The sequence below is a fragment of the Gavia stellata genome, chromosome 4, assembly GCF_030936135.1.
Source record: "Gavia stellata isolate bGavSte3 chromosome 4, bGavSte3.hap2, whole genome shotgun sequence".
Taxonomy (NCBI): domain Eukaryota; kingdom Metazoa; phylum Chordata; class Aves; order Gaviiformes; family Gaviidae; genus Gavia; species Gavia stellata.
Window position 1 is genome coordinate 77,042,790 of NC_082597.1, and position 19,868 is coordinate 77,062,657.

General features: G+C 39.7%; 1 protein-coding gene across 1 annotated transcript in view; it reads right to left on the reverse strand.

Moving 5' to 3' along the window:
- SCUBE1 (signal peptide, CUB domain and EGF like domain containing 1) overlaps positions 1-19,868 on the reverse strand; it is a 211,011-nt gene that overhangs the window by 132,912 nt on the left and 58,231 nt on the right. The gene's annotated exons all lie outside the window — the stretch shown is intronic.

A 19,868-nucleotide genomic window follows, 5' to 3' on the forward strand; every position in this document is an offset into this window, starting at 1 on the left:
ATGCATGCTATATATTTTACACATCTATGCATTCTGCTTATATCCATAATACCAGTGGAATAAATCCTGCTCCTTGCTGCATGTAATACCTCTGTTCCTGGTGGCCTTCTGAAGGTGCTTTCTGCTTTCCACAGAGGACCTCAGCTCCTAAACTCAGGTGCTCTGAATCACTTCTTGGTTAAAGTTCATAGTCATTCCTATTACTAACTTAAGCCTGAACGCTGAAGCTTTGGAGAACCTCTTTCCCTCATACCCATAAGGGGGTGGCTTTGTGCATCAAGTCTAAAACACTTCTGGTTTTTGTTTCATTTAGGATCAGCAGATATTTTTTGCAGTTCTCTTCCCAAAATGAAGCATGAACAGTTTCATTTAAAGACAATCAAAATCATGTTTAAATCGCAACTATTTCTTGTATTTTACCCCTTTTTTTCCAAAAATCTAAGTGAAATGTATGTGTATTTAATTTCAAAATATTGTTTCTCTGTCTGAATAAGTTTTCTGATTTCTCTGTGAATTTGCTTATTATTCCAGATTACGTAAACGTGATTTTTCAACTAATGAACAGTTTGTGAAATCTTGCCCAACACCAGTAGCGAAGGCTAGAAATCTAGTGGGCTAGAAATCAGGAGGCAGTGTTCTCTCCCTAGGGAGGCCAGCTGAATACCATGCTTCCCTGCCTGTAAAGTAGGGATACACATCTTTTGTCTATCTGAATGGCAAGGGAGAGTCTCAACCTCTCAGTCTCTCTCTCTTTCTCTCTGTATAGAGTGTAGAGCAGTTAATGCAATAGACCCTGACCTAAAAGCTACTGTAATACAAATTAATACTAGTTTTCCACAACCACTTCAGTAATGCTGCCTAAATATATTTTTTGACCACACTACCATCCACAAAACAAATGCATCACATTAGAGATTTTCACCACTTGTATTGCAATTACCACAGTGAAGTAAGTCTTTTAAGAATCTTAGCGATATAAAAAGAAAATAGCATCATCTTGTTCAATGCCAGCTCCTCTGCTAAAATATTCATCACCTAAGTGATAGTTACGTGCTTTTTCTATGTGTAAAATGCAAAAGCTTTGCTTCTGGCAGACTATGTTCTTACTATGTTTAAACCCGTGTAAAGCAGCCATAATTATTAAGCGTGGACAGCCAAAAATAACAATAAATTTTAACAGAGTATATATTTTTACTCAAGTTATGTATAGAATTTTTTAAAAAGAAAATTAAGAAAATCTCAGAACTGCAAAATACAAGCCTAGACATCTGAACTTATCAAGTATCCATTACGTTAAAATAAAATGCAGCTATAGTTATCAAATAAATGAACTGACATTTATTTTTATTACTTGTTACTATTGGTACAATTTGTTATTATTATTTAATGGATATTTGTTATTATTGTTGTTTACAAGGAAACGATGCTTGTGCAACTGTGCTGTCTGTCCATCTGTCAGTCCTTCTACTTAGTCGCTTTTGAATCCACTGGGCAATCCCAACTCACTTAACTAGAGGGCAGAGGTATCAAAGATAATTACATTCCTGCAAGTTTTGTGAAAATTGGCAACTAAATAGAGAGAAAAGAACCAGACTGGTATTGCCAACTGGGAAAGGCTGCAACATTAGTGCAAGAGCTACCCGCTTTACCTGGCGTACCACCTGCTCAGCATGCAGGAAAGAAACAGGACTTTCTGCCAAAAGCACAGCCAAGAAGCCACCACAGCATAGATGGCTTCCATCTTCATAGGACATCAGGGACACAGGAGGGGCATGGTTGGGGTCAAGGTCATAAAGGAGACAGAAGTAGCAGGGGTTATTGTGGTAGCGTGTGGGCATGGGTAGGGAGAAAGAGTTTCACTGACCATGAGAAAACAGGTCCCAAACCACAGTTACTATCTGACTCCTGAATCGTTCTTTTTGATAACAGAACCATAACAAAGTTTCATTATGGATACAACCTGAGCAGTTCTACATAAGAAATATGCAGAAGTAAAATCATCAGAGTGCTTCACCAGATAAGCTCCTGGATCAAGCAAAAAGTTAAGTCAACTTCTGAAATAAAAGGAATTAATGAGCAGAACTTGGTGTGTGTGTGTATGGTATTACATAAAGGGATTAATTTCAAATAAAGCATTCTGTTACATCCTCCTTGGTCATTCTGTATCCATAAAGGAGGTAGAATTTATCTTATCAGAATGACCAGTCTTCTGGTATTTGTCTTTCCTGTAAAGCCTGTTAATCGCTCTGCTGCTTCCAATGATGCAGCAGTTAAGGGTTCAAGTGTCACCATAGATGCCCCACACAAATCCAGCTAAAGCGAAGAAGATTAAATTCATGAGTAATTTTCCCTTGAAAGGGCACTGACCTAATATGCTGCCATTTGTGCTCCTGCCAAGAAATTCTGTTCATTTCAGGCCAATGCTCTAGAGATTTATAGGGTCGAAACCTTATGGCTTGAAGATACAGTTTCAAGTGTTGCATGAGACCTAATGAGATCCACACGATTGCACCTCTCTGCAAAATTGCCTTAGCTCCACTCTGCTCAGGCACTTTACCCTGAATCCCACTATCTGCACTGACTTGGTTCTAGGGATTTTCCAAGGCATGCTATAAAACTCCTGGCTTTGCTTGGATATGTAGGAGTGAGACAGAGCTCATGGTTTGGTAAGAAGATGAAGAAGAGTGCTTAGACTGGGTAGGTTTTGTTGCTGTTACAATAGCTATTCAAAACACCTGCCAGCTTTTGTTTATTGGTACACTCTCTTCATATTCTGACCCTGAGATTTAGGGACAAGAGGAATTCTTACTGTAGGTCAGTTCAATCATGATCATTCTGGATCCGACGTCTTTTATAACTGGGCACAGAAAACTAGGGTTATCCGGGAATTTCATTTAAGTTCCCCATAACGTCAGGCATCTAGGGAACAGGCAATGGCCTGGATTTTTTCTTTTTCTTACTGTGGTAAATTATAGTTGTGGCTTTTGGGGTTCTACTACAAGTTTTGCGTTTGTTTTGCTGACAAGCATTTTGTGGCTCATGGCATTTAGATGCATCTGGAATAGATGTTCTCTGAACCCTTCTGAACTATGTATCTCTTGCAATTGACTTCAGCTGATGGCCCTGGTGGACTTTTCTAGCTGTATATTGCTATATTCCTGTTATTTGTTGACTGAGGTTGCTCAGACAACAATTCAATGAGGTGTCATGCTACAGAAGTACCTGGAATTAAAAAAAAATAAATCTAAAAGCTTTGTAAGAATAAAAGGATCATTGTCTACATTAAAAAAACATGAATGGCAACTATAACTGTAGCTAAACACAAATAACTAAATTAGTTATTAAGCAACTGTATTTCTTTTTGCAAGTATATTTTTCCTTTCAAATTTTCTAATCAGTCAATCAATGTAGAAATTACTTAAGGTTGCATTTGTGCTAAAAAACCAAACCCAGAGCCTTGATCTGAATAAAATTTTAGGTCTATGGGGTTTTTATTTTATTTCGAAATATCTTGCTCTGAGACCTATTAAAACACTCATTGTTTCAAGGCACGATGTTTGATGTTCGTAAAGCGTATTAGACAGATATTTACATGCTTTATATTAAAAAGGCAATGACTGGCTTCACAAAGAACCATACAAATACCTTTTTAATTGAAATCTTTCCATCTCCCCTACTTTCAAGTCCCCAAAGGTACCAAGCTATGAATTTCAATGAGGGCTTTGCAAAACAGTATTTAATTAGTGCTTTTCTGTCAGCCTTTCTCCCATCACTCACCTAACCATTCTTGTTTCTACAGTGACGCGTAACAGCAATTTACACACATGATACAAAAGGAGCAACATTCTTTAACAGATAACAAGAGTCTGAAACATCAGTTCAACCTAATTGTGGTATGGCTGTTTTTTAAACCCATATGGAATAGTGTCTGTTTTTATTACAGAGGTAGCAGACCTTTATTCATTAAAAAAAAAAAAAAAAGAGTAATTCTGTACCTGATGGAACCAAAAGCTTCAACACAGAGCTACAAAGCATAATCTGAGAATTAATCCCTTGTTTTAGAAATGCATTGCTGAGTAGTTCCTTGTAACGGAAGCCGTCTGTTCTATCACTATTGCATTTCAGGTGCCAATCTAAAAGTATCACCATGAAAAAGTGTGACTAAAGCTGAATCACAGCAAATGATGCAGTTGGTCACAGGACAGTATTTTGACCAGCTTGCAGACACTCTGCAGTCTCTTTTGGTTGAATGTTAATTGATAAGTTCTCTCCCTAGCTGAAGAAGTCTCTTGCATTCCTTGCCAAGCAAACCCTAACACAGCAAAGTTCACAATTAGCACCTTCTATACCTTCTGGCTAAAAAGGAGACTGGCCACTAAGCCTGGCTTCAGTAGTTCATGATGTTATCCTCTTTCAGTGGGACCACAGCAAGGTGATACACCCAGGCTCAAAACCTTTAGTGCTTAGGAAATGCTAGTGCTACACAACGAAAAACTTCAGTGCATTACCTAAATTAGGCACATCAGACGTCCCCTTCATATTCTATACTGGCTTGCCACCTAAGTGTCATCAAATTCTTGTTTCTTATCTTAAATGACTTCTACACCCAGTTTCTCATAATCTTCAAAGGAATTAAAAAATTCCTAGTGTGAATGCCCCAGCTAAAAACTCACTTCTTCATCAAGGTGTAATTCTCCCTGAGAAAGGTAAAGTTGGTTTATGACAGAGACACATCATTCCTTGAGGTGAATGGAAGAAGGGGAAATGAATTATGTGATCCTGTACACACTTCTTGTGGAAAAGATGAGAATACAAACAAGCAATATGCGATAGAAATAACTGCTATTGATGATGCAGATTAATATTGCAGTGTTTTTGTATTAAGATGATTAAGAGGATACAGTAGCATATATGGAAAGGAATAGCATCAGAGGAGACTAATGCTGCTTGATCTTCACCCTGGAAATGTAAATTCAACTCTTGAAGTAAACTGTAGAAAGAGGTCATTCAGATGAATGTTCCCATACAAAGTCTTTAAACTAATTTCAGAATGAATGACAATTTCTTGCTCAGACAAGGGGTCAGAAATGGAGTAAAAGGGATGCTACCAGCAATTAAGAATGAGGAATTTTGAGAGGTGTGATGAAGGGTATTTATTCACACTACACCTACCTTTGCATAATATTTCTCCTTCTTTCAAACACCTTCTTAACATTACACTAAATACATTCAGAAACCAGAAGAGTAAAGCAGTAAAATATTTTCCAGCATCTGATGGCAGGCAGAATTGGGAAAAGATGTGGTAATATCCACAAATAAGAATAAGACCCATGAAGAAAGCTGACAGTATTGCATGAATTGCTCATTACGGTACACCTTTCTGTCCTCAGTCTCGGCTACAACTTGTGAGTCAGCATCCACTAATTTTGGTAAAGAGGGAGCAGAGAAGAAAATAAAACTAGCAGTAAAAGCCACAAGGCACCACAGGAGGGTGCTACACACAGTCACTGTATTCATCTAGCAGGAAGAGTTGAAGGCAGTATGACTATGCTTTCCATAGTTTAAAAGCAGGAATAAGTCCTTTTCTCTCATAGCATCTCAGAGTGATTCCATTTACTTGTAATCAGACACTCAAAATAAAAGGGCAACACTAGTATTAGCCTGAGATCTGTGTTGGTCGTAATGATACTGTCAACTGAGGCCCGTTGCTAACATTGTAAGGAGTGGAATTAGCTTAGCAAATGACTGAGCCAATGCAGAGAGTTTAATGATTGTATAAATATTTTATTGTGCTTACACTGTGTTAGAGAATAACTCCTCTCTACCTCAAAACATCGGCAGTTATTCTTTACATGCTTAATATCAAGACATCTTCAGAAGACTCCAGGATTCTTAGAATGAAATTGCTATGTGAAGGGATATACACTTTTACGAATCAGCATGTAACAATACACTGACTCTCTACAAGTACAGATATATTTTACTGTGCCCAGATATATTTTCTTTCACACTTTCCACCTACTTTTCAGTGGATAAACAAATCCACAGCACTGTACTGTATACAATACAACACAGTTACCACTAACTACTTTTTTACTGAGGCTGTTTTTACAGCAATTTAAAAGAATAATTTTGAACTACTCATCCTCTTCCCCTCTCAACAAATAAAAGTAAGGTTGTACTGCTATACAGAAACTGACGAATGTAACAGGGGCAGAAAGGATCCCAAGAGATTTCTCCTAACTTTCTGGGGTATACGTAACTCCCTTCTATATGCCAGCGAGGGTAAGAGAGCTCACCATAGCAATCTGATGGAACTTGCAGGTCCCTGGCAATACAAAAACTGCATGTACTTTCTTTAAAGTATCTTCTAGCACAATGGAGGATCTGTTGTCCAACTGCCCAAATAAGTATGACATAACCTCCCCAGAACCTGCCTCTTCATTGCTGCATTTCAGTGGGGCTTCTGTTCAGAGTCCCTGGGTATGGAAAAAAAGGTATGCTAACCCACAGAGGCGGCTGAACTACTTGCCTCCTCTTATGCAGGGAAAGGGAAGATAATGTAAGGGAGACTTCCAAGCAAGGATCTGGAATTCTTCCTCTTCCCCCCTATCCCTTTAACATCACTCATCCTGTTTTCTTCTGTCACTCTCTGACCCCAATCTAGTTACATCTTCCTGAGGTGTCTTCCCTCTTTGTGTTGGTTTTCTTGCTAACTCCCTTAATCATAGAATCATAGAATATCTCGAGTTGGAAGGGACCCATAAGGATCATCGAGTCCAACTCCCAACTTAATGTAGTGTTGGCCAACAGCTACTGCATTGCCAGCTTTCTTCTGTCATAATATCCCTTGCAAGTTACCACTCCAGTTTTCCTCTCTTTACCTACAGAGTAGCTACCACTTGCAACTTTGCTTTCTCTATAAACCCCTCCTTCCTTATTTCTCTCTATGATGGAGCTTGCACTCATCAAGGAATGAGTCCATCTGCTGTTCACTCTTTGACCCTGGTTGCTTGTTAGCATATCCATTCTATATAACATCAAGCTTTTGCCTCCACCTGTCTCTGTCCCCTCTTACTTGATGAGTTCCAGTTGTTCTTCAGGGAGATGGTGAAGGAAGAACAATCCCTAGCTCCTCCTTCTCTTCACTTGATTCTAGTATTCATCACTACTGGGAGTATTACAGTTTGCCTCCAGTAAAATCCAGAGCATGCTGTACGTGCATCCCATACTGTCCATGTCTTCAAGCACCTCTGGCCAGAGGTAATGGCATTTCCTAGGATCACATCTGTAAAGCACCCTGGGATACTTCAGGATGAAAGGTGCGCTATTAAAAAATAGGTAACTACCTCAGAGGCAGCACTGTGAGAAAATAATACATACCAGTGCCTTAAAATTACTGCTGGCCTACTAGTCCACACAGGAATTCCAAGTAAATGCAACCAAGCATTGGAGACAGCATAATGATACAGGACAGGAAAAAGGCCTAGCAGGCCAGGAAATAATGTCAACATGCAAGATAAGATGCAGTCAGTAGCACTGCTTCCTGCAAGGTGGAACTCTTGCGCTATTGGCTCTATTGGGGTATGACCTTGCTTTGAGAAAGCCACCAAATATTAATCAAAAGTGGAAACCAGGACCCGACATAGCTGTGACATGAATGGGCTGGTCACTGACAGCACATGCCACACACAGCCGTGCCAATGGAAGAGTGGAGATACTCAGCTCGCCTGGTCAATTTGTGACTAAAGGAGAAGCATCAATCTAGAAGATCATCAATAATTTAGCAAAATGAGAACTCATCTGCTGCCTAATAAGTTGTGTACAAACATGTGTTTTCCCAATTCAAATGCCACTGTCGAAATCTCATTCTAAAGGAGAAATTTGCCAAAGAGATGCACAACTACTCTCCCACACTCCAAGCTGGAAGCACAGAATTAGGCAAATGCTTTCAGAGAAGCTTCAGTCAGCCTGCATTGAATACCTGTTGCCACTATCACTCTAATTATTTGGCAGCTAAATTCTGTTTCTAACACTGCCTGGGGCACACCACGAGGAAAATATACTCATACATTGCCACTTTCACAGAAGAGACGAAAGTATGGCAACAATAGCCACCACATACACTTTTTCTTTAGGGAACAGAGTTTGGATGGGAATAAAAGGGGAAGATAATTCATCTATCAGAAGGCGATGCAGAAATACTAACTACTGAGAAGACATTTTAAAATACATTTTCATAAATAAAGAAAACAGGCTGCTGGTCAGCCTACGTCCTATACAAATACTGGAAATGCAAACTGTCTGGAAAGAAGAAATAGAATGCTATACCCTGGTATGCGCACTAATTCATTAACTGCTCTGTGGCTCCAATCCAGCAAAACACTTAAGCACATGAATAGTCCCAACAACAAAGGCCTGAAAGCCTGACCATACATTAAAGTACAATGCAATGTAGGCACAAGCCTCTCCCTTGCTTTCAGAAAAACCTACAAAACCCAGAGACCAAAATCAATGCTGCCTCCCTTGGGTATAGCAGGCAAGGACTGGGGTCACAGCAGCCACATTCAAGGACAGCTTAGGAAAATGTATTTACAAAATGCATATGCATTTGTATATACAAATTTTAAATACACATACATTGGTGGTATTACATATTGTTTTCTAAGGATTGTTAAGAGTCCGGCATATCTGCAATACGAAAGGGCCATTTAGCTATGAAAAAACTTCTGAACTTCTTACTGGGTTTGCTTTTATGGGAAGGCAGTTTGCCATTGTGTGGAAATGGAATATGTTGCTCTGTTTTCCCTGAGTTTTCCTCAGAGAAGGAATCTGAATACAATGTCAGCCTGAGACATGCAGCAATCCCGGCTTACACAAATCAAATGTCAAGGTTCAAGCGAGTGTGATGATAACATTTGGTGGGGGCACGAGGGAGAGAGATGAGTGATTCACAGTCTGGAAGGCGACATTGCAGGGTCAGGGGAAAAGTGAGAGGTGCTGGGGAAAGATGGGTGTAGAATGGAGATGATGAATATATTGCCACTGGATAAAAGTTACCTGCTATCAAGATTTGCTCAGACAGCACCATTAGGGCATTCACAAAACATTTTCTAGTAACCTCAAGCAACAAAATCCTTTATTCTCTGAGCAAGAATATTACCAAGAGGACCATTTTAAAGCACAGTTATAATTTCTCCTTTTACTATCGTTCGTATTTACATTCACCAAAATAATCCTCTTGCTTCTCTGTTCAAATGCTACAACCAGCACCAAACACAGACACACAGTGGGCAGGCAAACATATTTTCCACACAGCATCAAATTTGATCCCATTCGATCCCATTCCTGTCACAAATGGTTAATTTTTTTCTGGGGCACTCAGCATCAGATTTCATGTGGAAGCACCTGAAATAGCAGTCCTAGGTTATTAGCCATTTAAGACCAACTGCTATCACCAACACAATGAGTGGAAGCCTAATCTGCAAGTTGTACTTCAGAAATGAATGAAATGTTTATAGGGCAGTAGTGGTGTGAAAGTGGAAGAACCTGCTTCTCTCAGAAGTCTATATGCTCTGCTGGCACATTCAGGGTGAGAAACATCCAGTGTGTACACAAACCACCCTGTTGCTCTCACATCATGGCTCTTCTTCTGTGCATGGAGGCTTATTTGTCATTGCAGAATACTTTCTTCATCTTAAAACGAGCAGTCTTTCTTCTGTGCCAAAGTGACTATCTCAGCACCTGTTTATTGCTCTGCTACAGTGCGTACCGACTTCTTACTGTAATAACAATCATTAGTAGCGTTTGGGATTAGTAGACTACGTAATTGCCCTGCATGCATATTCTTCAGTACTGAACTGCCTTTAATCTACTTATCACCTATTGGTTTCTTTCTGGCACTTTTTACCCTCTTTCTCAAAGTTCTGCATAGGTCCTAGAAACACTTCTGTCCTATACATTACTGAAATGGTTTGCTAAGGTCGTGCACAGAAAGTGAAAATTTTACGATGGTAGTAGTTATTCACAACTTTCTTTACCTGTGCAAAGGTGTAACCCAAAGAAATAATCATAATTTGCATCACCACCTGATTCAATCTCTGTTGCTGGCAGATGCTCACAGTCTCGTGACGCTGGTTCAAATCCTACTGAAACTGCTGGGAGTTTGTGGACTTCTGAACCAGTTTGATCAGACTTGCATCTCATCTCCACTTCAGAGAGAACACTAAAGCTGTGACTGGAGCAGTCTTTAGCCTCTACAGATTTCATGGTCTAACAAAGCTATATTATTTCATCCTAGTCTCCATGTATACACCTAACTGGTATTCCATTTTTTAAAAAGAGCAAGGAGGTGAAAGAATAGGATGAATGAAGATGAAGACACATTGGCAGAGCTGCACATGGAGATAAGCATGACATCTGGTAGCAGCATATCTGGTTTGTAGCCATCCCTAGTTTTAACAGTCTAAGAAAGGTGAAGAAAATCCTTTGGAAGCTAGGAGCTGTTTGCAAGAGGTCAACAAGAGTTTGAGGCAGTAAAAAGAGAGCAGTCAATATTGCTGTGCAAGGGTGAACACGGAAAAATAGAATTCTTCTTGATAAGCAGGGTCTGATTTCTATACTTTCATGAAAAGCATCAGCTAAACACTGATTATGGATTTTAATTTGGGCAGTATTTGTTGGTGGTCAAGGTGAGCAGACAAAAATGGCAGTGTTTTTCCTGATACAGGTCATATTGGAAAGCAAGGAAATTCTATTTCTGCCTGTAAATAGACTGTGGAAGTCCAAGGAGAGAATAAACATGGAACAGGAAAAACGGGATGTCATTCAACACAACCACACTTTGGACCACAATGTTGCTTTTGAGATAGCTCAACTTGGTATAGCTCAGCACAGAAGTATCTCTATGAAGTGAGTCATAATAAACACAAAGAGAAAATGAGGCCTTTACAGGTGTTTTTAGAGGAAATGGAGAAACAAAACAACCCCATAAAATATTTAACCAAATGACACATAAATAAACTTTGAGTGCTTGGAGATATATTTACATTCTGGGTTTGGGCACTTGATAGCTAATAGCAAGAAGTGAATTTGATGGACACTCAGAAGTGTCCATGCACTCAGAAAACGATGGACACTCCATCATTTACGCTAGGTCTAGAAAGCCTCAGAGCTGGCTTAAAAACCATATCCACAGTCTGCACAACAGGCAAATTCCTTTAGCCATCTAATGTCCCCCTTGCATGAAACTAATGAGAACACCACAAAAAATACAATGGGGCTTTCCTGCCCCCACCAAGGCTCTACTTTTAAAGGACCTACCTACTGAGAATTACCACCAGTGTTATCTGGTTTTATTGTTTTTCTGGCATTTTACTCTACCACGGGGCTGTTTCACAGAGCATTTCAGTGAGCTCCTGCAAGGTAATCCTCCAGATTAATTCAGTGTTCATTTGGCTGATAAGTGGTCAGCTTCTCTGAGAGATAGCACAGGAACGACAGCTCACTGTATCTTTCTGTGAATCCTCAGAAGATTGAACAGCACAAGGTATTTTCAACTAATGCCAGCTGAAGACAAATGATAACTTAGCCAAATGCTAAAAAGTCATGTTGAGATCTACATAGAAAGCCTTTTCAAAACAAATCTCCAGGTAGACATACTATTCAGGATTCAAGAGAGAGATACAGATTAGGCTAGGAAAGTATTGCTCACCAAATCCTGGTTTAAAACAGCTTATTACAGGCTTTTTTTTTAATGATATGTTTTTCGGACTCCAATTAGAGCAGAGGAATTAAATGTCCATTAAGGAAGCACTTAGGCCAAATGATAGCTTTTCCTGGGAAGCTTAAAGGGAGTTCTGAAAGCATTTTGTCTGGAGAGGTGAGGAGCAGAAACACAGTACTGGAGAAGAGCATGCAGATATGCAGCTGTCCGTGAGGGCAGGGTAGGCCAGTCTCACCTCAAGCACAGCTTGGATGCTGCCCTTTGGCAGTGCTGGCAGGACCCGTTTTTTGTTTTGTTTGGCCTTTTCCTGGAAAGTTCCCCCAACACTGAAATATTTCACCTGTGAAAGGAAACAGGTGATTTAGAAACGCTACCTGGAATACAATCCTTCACCCAGCAAATCAGGTTTCATGTTTGAGCTGTTTCTTGTACTAAGTTCCCTTAGTCTCTCCTCTCGATAACGGGGCTTCATGGACGTGCATGCTGCGGTGCTATATAACAGCTGCCTATGGAGGCAGACAAGGCTGCCTAACCACCACTACCGTATAGTGCCAAGGACAATACCTCCAGGTCTAAATGTTTCAGAGCCTTGATGTTTGGTTTTTTTCTATGGATTTTTTTAATATATAATTATTATTATTCCAGGAAAAGCAGCTACTTCAGAGAACAAAATTTGCTTCAGTGGAAAAATGCGTTTCTTTCAAAAATAACGTTGACAACATTTGGTTGACCTATTCAGGTAGTTGTATTCTACCTCACTTTTCAGAACCTACACATTCCCAGTGTCAATTTGGCTGCCTTCCCAGTACAAGGGCACAGTGGAGAGAGTCATCAGGCATCCTGAATTTCACTAAGAAGTCAAGCTGCCTGGCACCATCAGAAATTGTTCAATTTACAACAGTGAGCCAATAGAGAACAAACAGAACAAAAAGTGTAGGGTAGAAAGGCAGGAGAGGACAGGATTTGCAAAATGCACTGTTACCCACCTGGCTCCCTGTGCTACACTTTGATCTCTAAACATGTACATGTAATTCATCAATCACTGATGTTAAGGGATGAAAGAAGGGAATTAAATAACAGACCACAAGAACGGGGCTCAGGGTACCTGCATTCTGTTCCTAGTAGGAGCATGCATATAAACAGATACTCAGTTTTACAAAACAGATTGGGTGAAATCAATATAGTATCAATTAAACTGCACGCTCTGTCAAATGAGACTTTCACAGCTTTTCTGGAAAGCTCTTGGGATTTATACAGCCTTCCTGTGTAACTCTAGGCAAATTATTTAACTTTTCTGCCTCCCATATCTATAACTTAGAGCACAGGGCATAATAGCTCCTATTTCAGAGGGGATTTAGAGCCCTGAGGTAGTTTTTGTAGACTCCTGTGGCATACTCTAGTGAATTAGTGATTAGAAAAGCAAATAACCAGGAGTTCACTTCTGAAGCAGGCAGAATGAGAAATGCACGGCATAAGAACAATTCACATCACTGCTTCCCCATCTTGACATTTGTAGCATTCCAAACAAACGTCAGTTTAAATAACCAATTCTCATTACACTAAATACTGAAACGCCAACACCAATCATGTGAATTTCTGTCAAAAATTAATGTTTGAGTAAGGAGGCTCTTAGTTTTGGCCTGTCTAGTACTTTGCAGTTTGATATGGATTGAAGATAGCAGCTATTATACTATCCTCAGCCCATGTTAACTGTAGGGAGAAAACCTGCCAACTCTGGTAAATCACCAATGTAACACAACGCTTGCAGCACACCGTACTGGATACCATTGGCTTATATTGCGTGTGCAGTGATTTAGTCAGGTATAAACACAGAGAAGAACTTTTTTTAAGGGAGGTGCTCCATATCACACAGAGGCAAAAGTGCTGTTGCTTTTACTCAAAGGTGAATGCTTTACGTTTGAACAAGAGAAGAAAGATTATTTGCAGCTTCTCAGCACTGGTAAGTCAGGCAGAGCCTTTTGAAAGTGCTCAATCATACTATGCATCATGCACAAAAAGCAGGTGAACTGATTCACTGCACAAGCTCAATGCTGTTATCAATGGTGAACATAGTTCAGAAAGTAACTCCAACAGCACACGATGCTTGTCTCCCTATTATACTTCACACCTCTTTTTCTGCATTTCTTGCCTCCTGGGAGAAGCAAAGGAGTTGAACCCTTGCAAGGGTATCATCCTGATCACTTGTGCATGATTGCAGCCTGGCTTTAAAATCTTAGCACATGACCCATTCCCCTGAGAAAAACATTAGTTTTCAAAGACATTGCTGCAGTTTGATTATACTATGACTATACTGTGGTTTATACAGGAGAGGAGTTAGCTAAATGGAAAGAAAACTATGAGGGAGAGGATACTGAAAAGAAATGGCATTAGTGAACCATGGAATTAAGGACACAGAGAAGTATAGCTTGTGCCTTGTGCTGTTTTACACCCTTCCTTACTTCTTCAACCTACTCTCCCTCACTTCACCTCATTCCCACTTGGCTGGCTGTCTCTCTCCCTCCTTTTCTTCCTTCCTGTTTACCTGACATACCCTTGTGTTACTCCCTTCTTCCTTTGTGCCCCCTCTTAAAAATATCTTACGGTGCTACTACAATGTTTCTGCCACGAAAGCATTCACAGTGACTATGTGTTTTGTGCTGTCCTCTGTCCTGCGTTTGCCTTGTTTACTCAGGCTGTAAATTTTCCCAGTTTGTACGAGGTCTTGCACAATCTGGCCCCATTCTTGACTGGTGCTCAAGTAAAAAATAATCAAAATACCATCAAAAAAAGTAACAAAACCAGCAATTTTATGACCCAGATACTTCTAAGATATAAAGCTTAACAAAGCATGCAAGTATTCTTAGGCTTGAAAATATACACAGCTATTAAAAACAAGCATCTTTCTTCTTATTTCCATTAACTTCTAAATTATTTCATAATAGCTCAGAGCAACCTCAAACATAATTACATGGAATTGAATAATTACTAGAACTGATTAAATGTATAGTATGCATACCATATACAGGAGGGTAACAGTATATATGAACAGGTATTTGGCATTCATATCTTGAATTCCTACTGGTTTATAGCCAAAAACACATTGCAGTATTGGCCTCTAGAGAGTTCTGGCTGGATCACATCTCTGAGATTTGTCATGAATAGCGGAAAAGAGGAACAGTGCCTGCAACATGGTCTGTGGCCGATTTCTCTGCATAGTGAAAAACAGGAGACACGCATGGAGAGACCCATAGTGACTACAGTAGGCATGAAAGATGCTAAGCATCTTTACACAGTATTCAGAGCAGGCCCTGAATTCATCATTGTATCCCTGATGGCATGAGAGAGACACAACATGACAAATACAACGTATGGTATACTTAAAACAGAGTCTATTTGTTGTGTACATGTGTGAATGCAAGCTTTTTTCCAGTACACTCTGGCTTAATATTCTTCCCAGATCTTTCTCACCTGATGTTTCAGTCAACTGGATGCTAGAGGCCTTTAAAAAACATGTCAGTTCTTTTATTTAGTATAATCCTGCTATATCCAGAGCAGACAGTATGAACAGAACATTGGTTCACTTCCAATGCTATTGAATGATTGAGTGTGAAAGCCCCCTTTGCATATTTTCTCTCCTTAACTTTTTTTAAACGTACTACTTTCCAGTGTGTTTTCCCATTCGTGCGTATAGCTTTCCCATCTTGTCAGCACTGCCAGTCAGTCAGTTGCTGAGCTACAGACTGTTCGCTGCACTTTCTGTCACACAGGTGTGGAGAGATTTTTGATCTGACTTACAAATTCCCTGCTCCCCCTGGCAAGCTGGCTGGCTGTCACGCTGCTGCAGGGTGTTTCAAACAGCTGCTCTTTCCAAGCCACACTTCTTTGCATCTCCAGCTTCATTATTTCTTACACACTTCTTTTCCCCCTTTAGTTTCATCCTTTCCATACCAAAAGGCATTGGCAACGGAGCCATGCAGAAACAACTACCATATCATTAAACTATTTCAGATTCTGGCTCATTGAGAAATTATCTGCATGTCCTTGTTTATCACTTAGTCAGTCATGTTCAGCTGTGCATCTACTTTTACTACTGTTCAAGCACTATATGCAAGTTACACATGCGACTTCTGGATTACTTACTAGTTGATGTTTACTAGTACATCTAGGCTTTAATTTTTTTAGTATTATTTTCTTTTTTATTTTTAAAATATTTATGCCTGTTCTGATCAGTACACTTAAATCTGGGACCTGTTACAGCACAGCTTCTGCACAACACACTCAGAATTCAACCCCACATTTTGACAAAATCTGGCAATCTGCTATTGCTCCTGAGCTTTGGGAGATTTGTTCTTTGAGTTTCAATGAACTCACCACCATTGCATCCTACTAACCAGTTGGTTTACTAGTGCATTCAATCTCAGCTGAAGCAAAGCAGCAGAGGGTATTGATTACTCAACAAAATTTGGTTTTCTTTCTGAATTAAACCTAATTCAGCATCACAGAAAATTTTGAAACACAGTACTTTTCCTTCAGAAGGCAAGTGAGTTATAAAACTAAGGTAGAATATATAGAGACTTCATCGTATTTTGTTGAGTGTAAGTATGATATTGGTCCCTAGGAACCAGTAAAATATTAAAATATCTGCACTGGTCCCTAGGAACTTAACGAGGGCCTGCAACCAACTCTACTTGGCTGTATTTAACTCTGCAACTTGGGATATACCAAAACTCTATCTTGATTTCATATCCTATATAATTTCCTCACATCCTGGTTTCCATCTGACTGCTCTGAGGAACAGGACTGCAGCTGCTCTAACGGAATGATCTATCCTACAGTTCAGACACAGTCACAAGAGCTTTAGACAATACTTTAGACAACATTTACTCCTCGGTTTTCTTACCTATAAAAGGAAGATTGCAGCCTCAGGTTTCAGATGCATTTAACATTTTTGTAAGCCAAAAGTGACATGCCTTTGCCTCCATTCTATGATGTCCTACACAGTCACCATTTAAGCTGACATTTATTGAAGGCCCTAATGTGAAAAGCTGAGGGGAAAAAAAAAACCCCAAAAAACTACTGACAATTTTGATACTTAAACCCCGGCTTTTGCAGTTTTATTTGGATAGACTTAGTTTTATTTGGATAGTACTTAAACAGCAGCTACAAAGAGGATGGAGGCTCTCTTTTCGCAAGGAGCCACATGGAGAAGACAAAGGGCAATGGGTACAAGTTGCACTGGGAGAGGTTTTATCTTGACGTAAGGAAGAAATTTTTTTACAATGAGAACAATCATTCCCTGGAACAACCTCCCCAGGGACATGGTAGAGTCCCCATTGCTGGCCGTTTTCAAGATGCAGCTAGACAGGGCACTCGATAATCTCATCTAGGCTCCCTTTCCCACAAAAGGCTGGACCAGATGATCTGTCGAGGTCCCTTCCAACCTGGGCTGTTCTATGACTCTATGAGACTACTTACTCCCACATGTAGTCCTAAACTTTCATCTAATATTCTTTTTATGATTATATAATTACTGTTTCCCCCCCACTGCTGAACTTAAGTCAGATTTCACTTAAACTAGTTTTACACCAGTGTAACTTTACTAGCCCTAATCCTGATAAATCACTAATGTATGAGAGGAGGGAGACCAGACCTAACAGAGATTATTTTTCATTTATACCAGGTGTTTTCACCTGTTGCATTTTCCCTCCAGATTAATTACAAACTCCTTCCATTCCAGAGGAATAGAGAAAGCAAACGTGATGTGCCCTTCACACAGGCTGCTGGAGCAAAGAAGAATCCCTGAAACGGAAGTGGAGCAGTTTTCATGGGTTATACACAGTTTTAGAAGGTTATACACTGCCAACAGGTCACAAGGAGATTTGAAATGGTTTATTAAACCTTTTTTCCTGGATACATTCTGCATCCTATATTCTGGGAAAGATAATCAATTGAACTATTTATTCAAAATGTATCATGGGAATGTATAAACAGACAAGTTTCTATTACACTTAGGTCATACTGTGTGCAGTTTTAGGAAAAAGCTTCCAAGATCGCAGTATGTTTGTCCAGATAAAACTTACGCTGCCTGAAAGCTTTTCTTATTATGTTATCTGAAAGCACGTGAATTTCTTAAAATTTACTTTACATATACTCCTGTACTTTACAATCATATTAGAATTCCAATTAAAAAAGACAAATAGGACTGTTCTGCCCCAGTGAATGGGATGCCTGTACTTGGGGTAGCTATGGCAAAGTATATTCGAGTAATGGAGCAATTTAACTGGTTACATCATCACGAAAGAGCTTTCATAGCTGAGATGAGAAACCTTGTACTTCATAAAGTCTGGAACAGTGCTGGCAACACTTAATTATTTAAAGTCACCCTTCCACATTAATCTAAATATGAATAGATTATTGTGCTTTCTGTAGAAAAAGTACCTCTGTCCCCTAAAGTGCTTTGCAGAAATTCTGAGTCACAATAACCTTCTTGCCCAGAGTCCCACAAGGCATCAGCACCAGAGATGGGAATAAAGTCCAGAATCCCAGCCTCTAACCTTTCCTGCACTGACTGGGGATCATGATTCCTCCCAGGGAGTCCTAACACATTATTCTACCGCTATAAAATTGCACTGAGCTAAGAAAACAGGTAGGGAATAAAAATAAATCATGGAAATTAGGAATGAAAAAATTGAACAAAAGTGTTTTTTATAATCCTCAGAACAAGAAACTTGGTAGTTTGATGTCAGATGACTGAAGGACTCCTATGCTACTCCTGCAAAATTAACAAGGGTTTAAACATACAATCAGGTTTAACAAGTTACTATGTATCAGCACAAGCATGGCAAGCCATTTCATAAGCCCACTTAGCCCATGACAAATGCAACACAACTTGGCTTAGCATGTTTCTCTTGCCTCGGGGACTAAACTGTTACACTTTCAGCGCAGAAAAAGACAAGCTGGTTTTGAGACTGTTTGTAGCACAGTAATTTGCTAAGTTGTGGTAGCTTGACTTTATGTCAAACTCCCTAACTCTGCTAAGAACATAAGGCTAATGGGATAAGGGGAAGTGAAAAAGCATTTCCTTGCCAAATGGTTTTTTAACAGGCTTGAAAATTATGGTGACAACCGTGTAAAAAGCTTTTCCACCGTTTGACCAGACCATCATAATTTCCAGCCTTCTATAGCCTAGTACTTCTCCACCTCTCCTTGTCTCCACTTAAAATTACCACTCTCAATTGCACCTGCCTTTTTAGTTTACTTGGCACTACCTGTATAAAAACATTGGCAGTGAATGATTAGCAGATACAAAACCATTAATATAACTATGCTTTAGGTTGACATTCAGGGGATGGAATCTAAAATTACAGACGTCTTCCTAGCCACAGAACTCCTGAAGTATCTGGCTTGTAAGCAAACACCCCTTGTGCTTTAGGAGACTTGCCCTCTGGAGGTGTGACAGCAATGGCTTTCTATACCACTTCAGCTGAGAATTTTAGTTGGCAAGGCAATTTGTAGCCAGGGCTCCTGACCACAGTTACCTTTTATAGTTGTAATGCAAATGGGACATGCCGTACCCTTCATTCTGGTCATTCTGAACTTCGGCAGAGATACAGGCATATAGCTAAACTCTGTCTATATTGATGCTTTTTAGGCCCAATTCAGATTTTTAACCAACTTGATATTGCTAGGACTTCAAGGATGTGCCCAGAGGCTTTGCTGAATTGGGGCTTTTGGCTTATCATCAAATTAAGGGAAAACATGCTGTAACCCACTCACCTGACTCAGTCACAGCCGTAGTGTACGATACTAATCTCCACATTTATTAAACACATGCTCCCTCTGGAGCTGGAGATGATACAGTAACAGCTGTTTTATTCTGGTTTCTTTTTAAGTCATGAGGAAACAAACACAAACGTGTCTCTGGTATAATTCACAGTGTTCACACCTACTATTGCAATTAAGATGTACTAAGATAAACAACTGTTAAGTTCTCTGTATCGTTTACAATCCATTCTCCCTCCAATTCTCTCTCCCTGTTGTTGCCATCATTACTGTGAGTAAACTACTACTGAAATCTGACTCAGCAAAGGGAAATTAAGTTTTATGCAAAAATAAATGAGGTAAGTTGCACTGGGCATAGTAT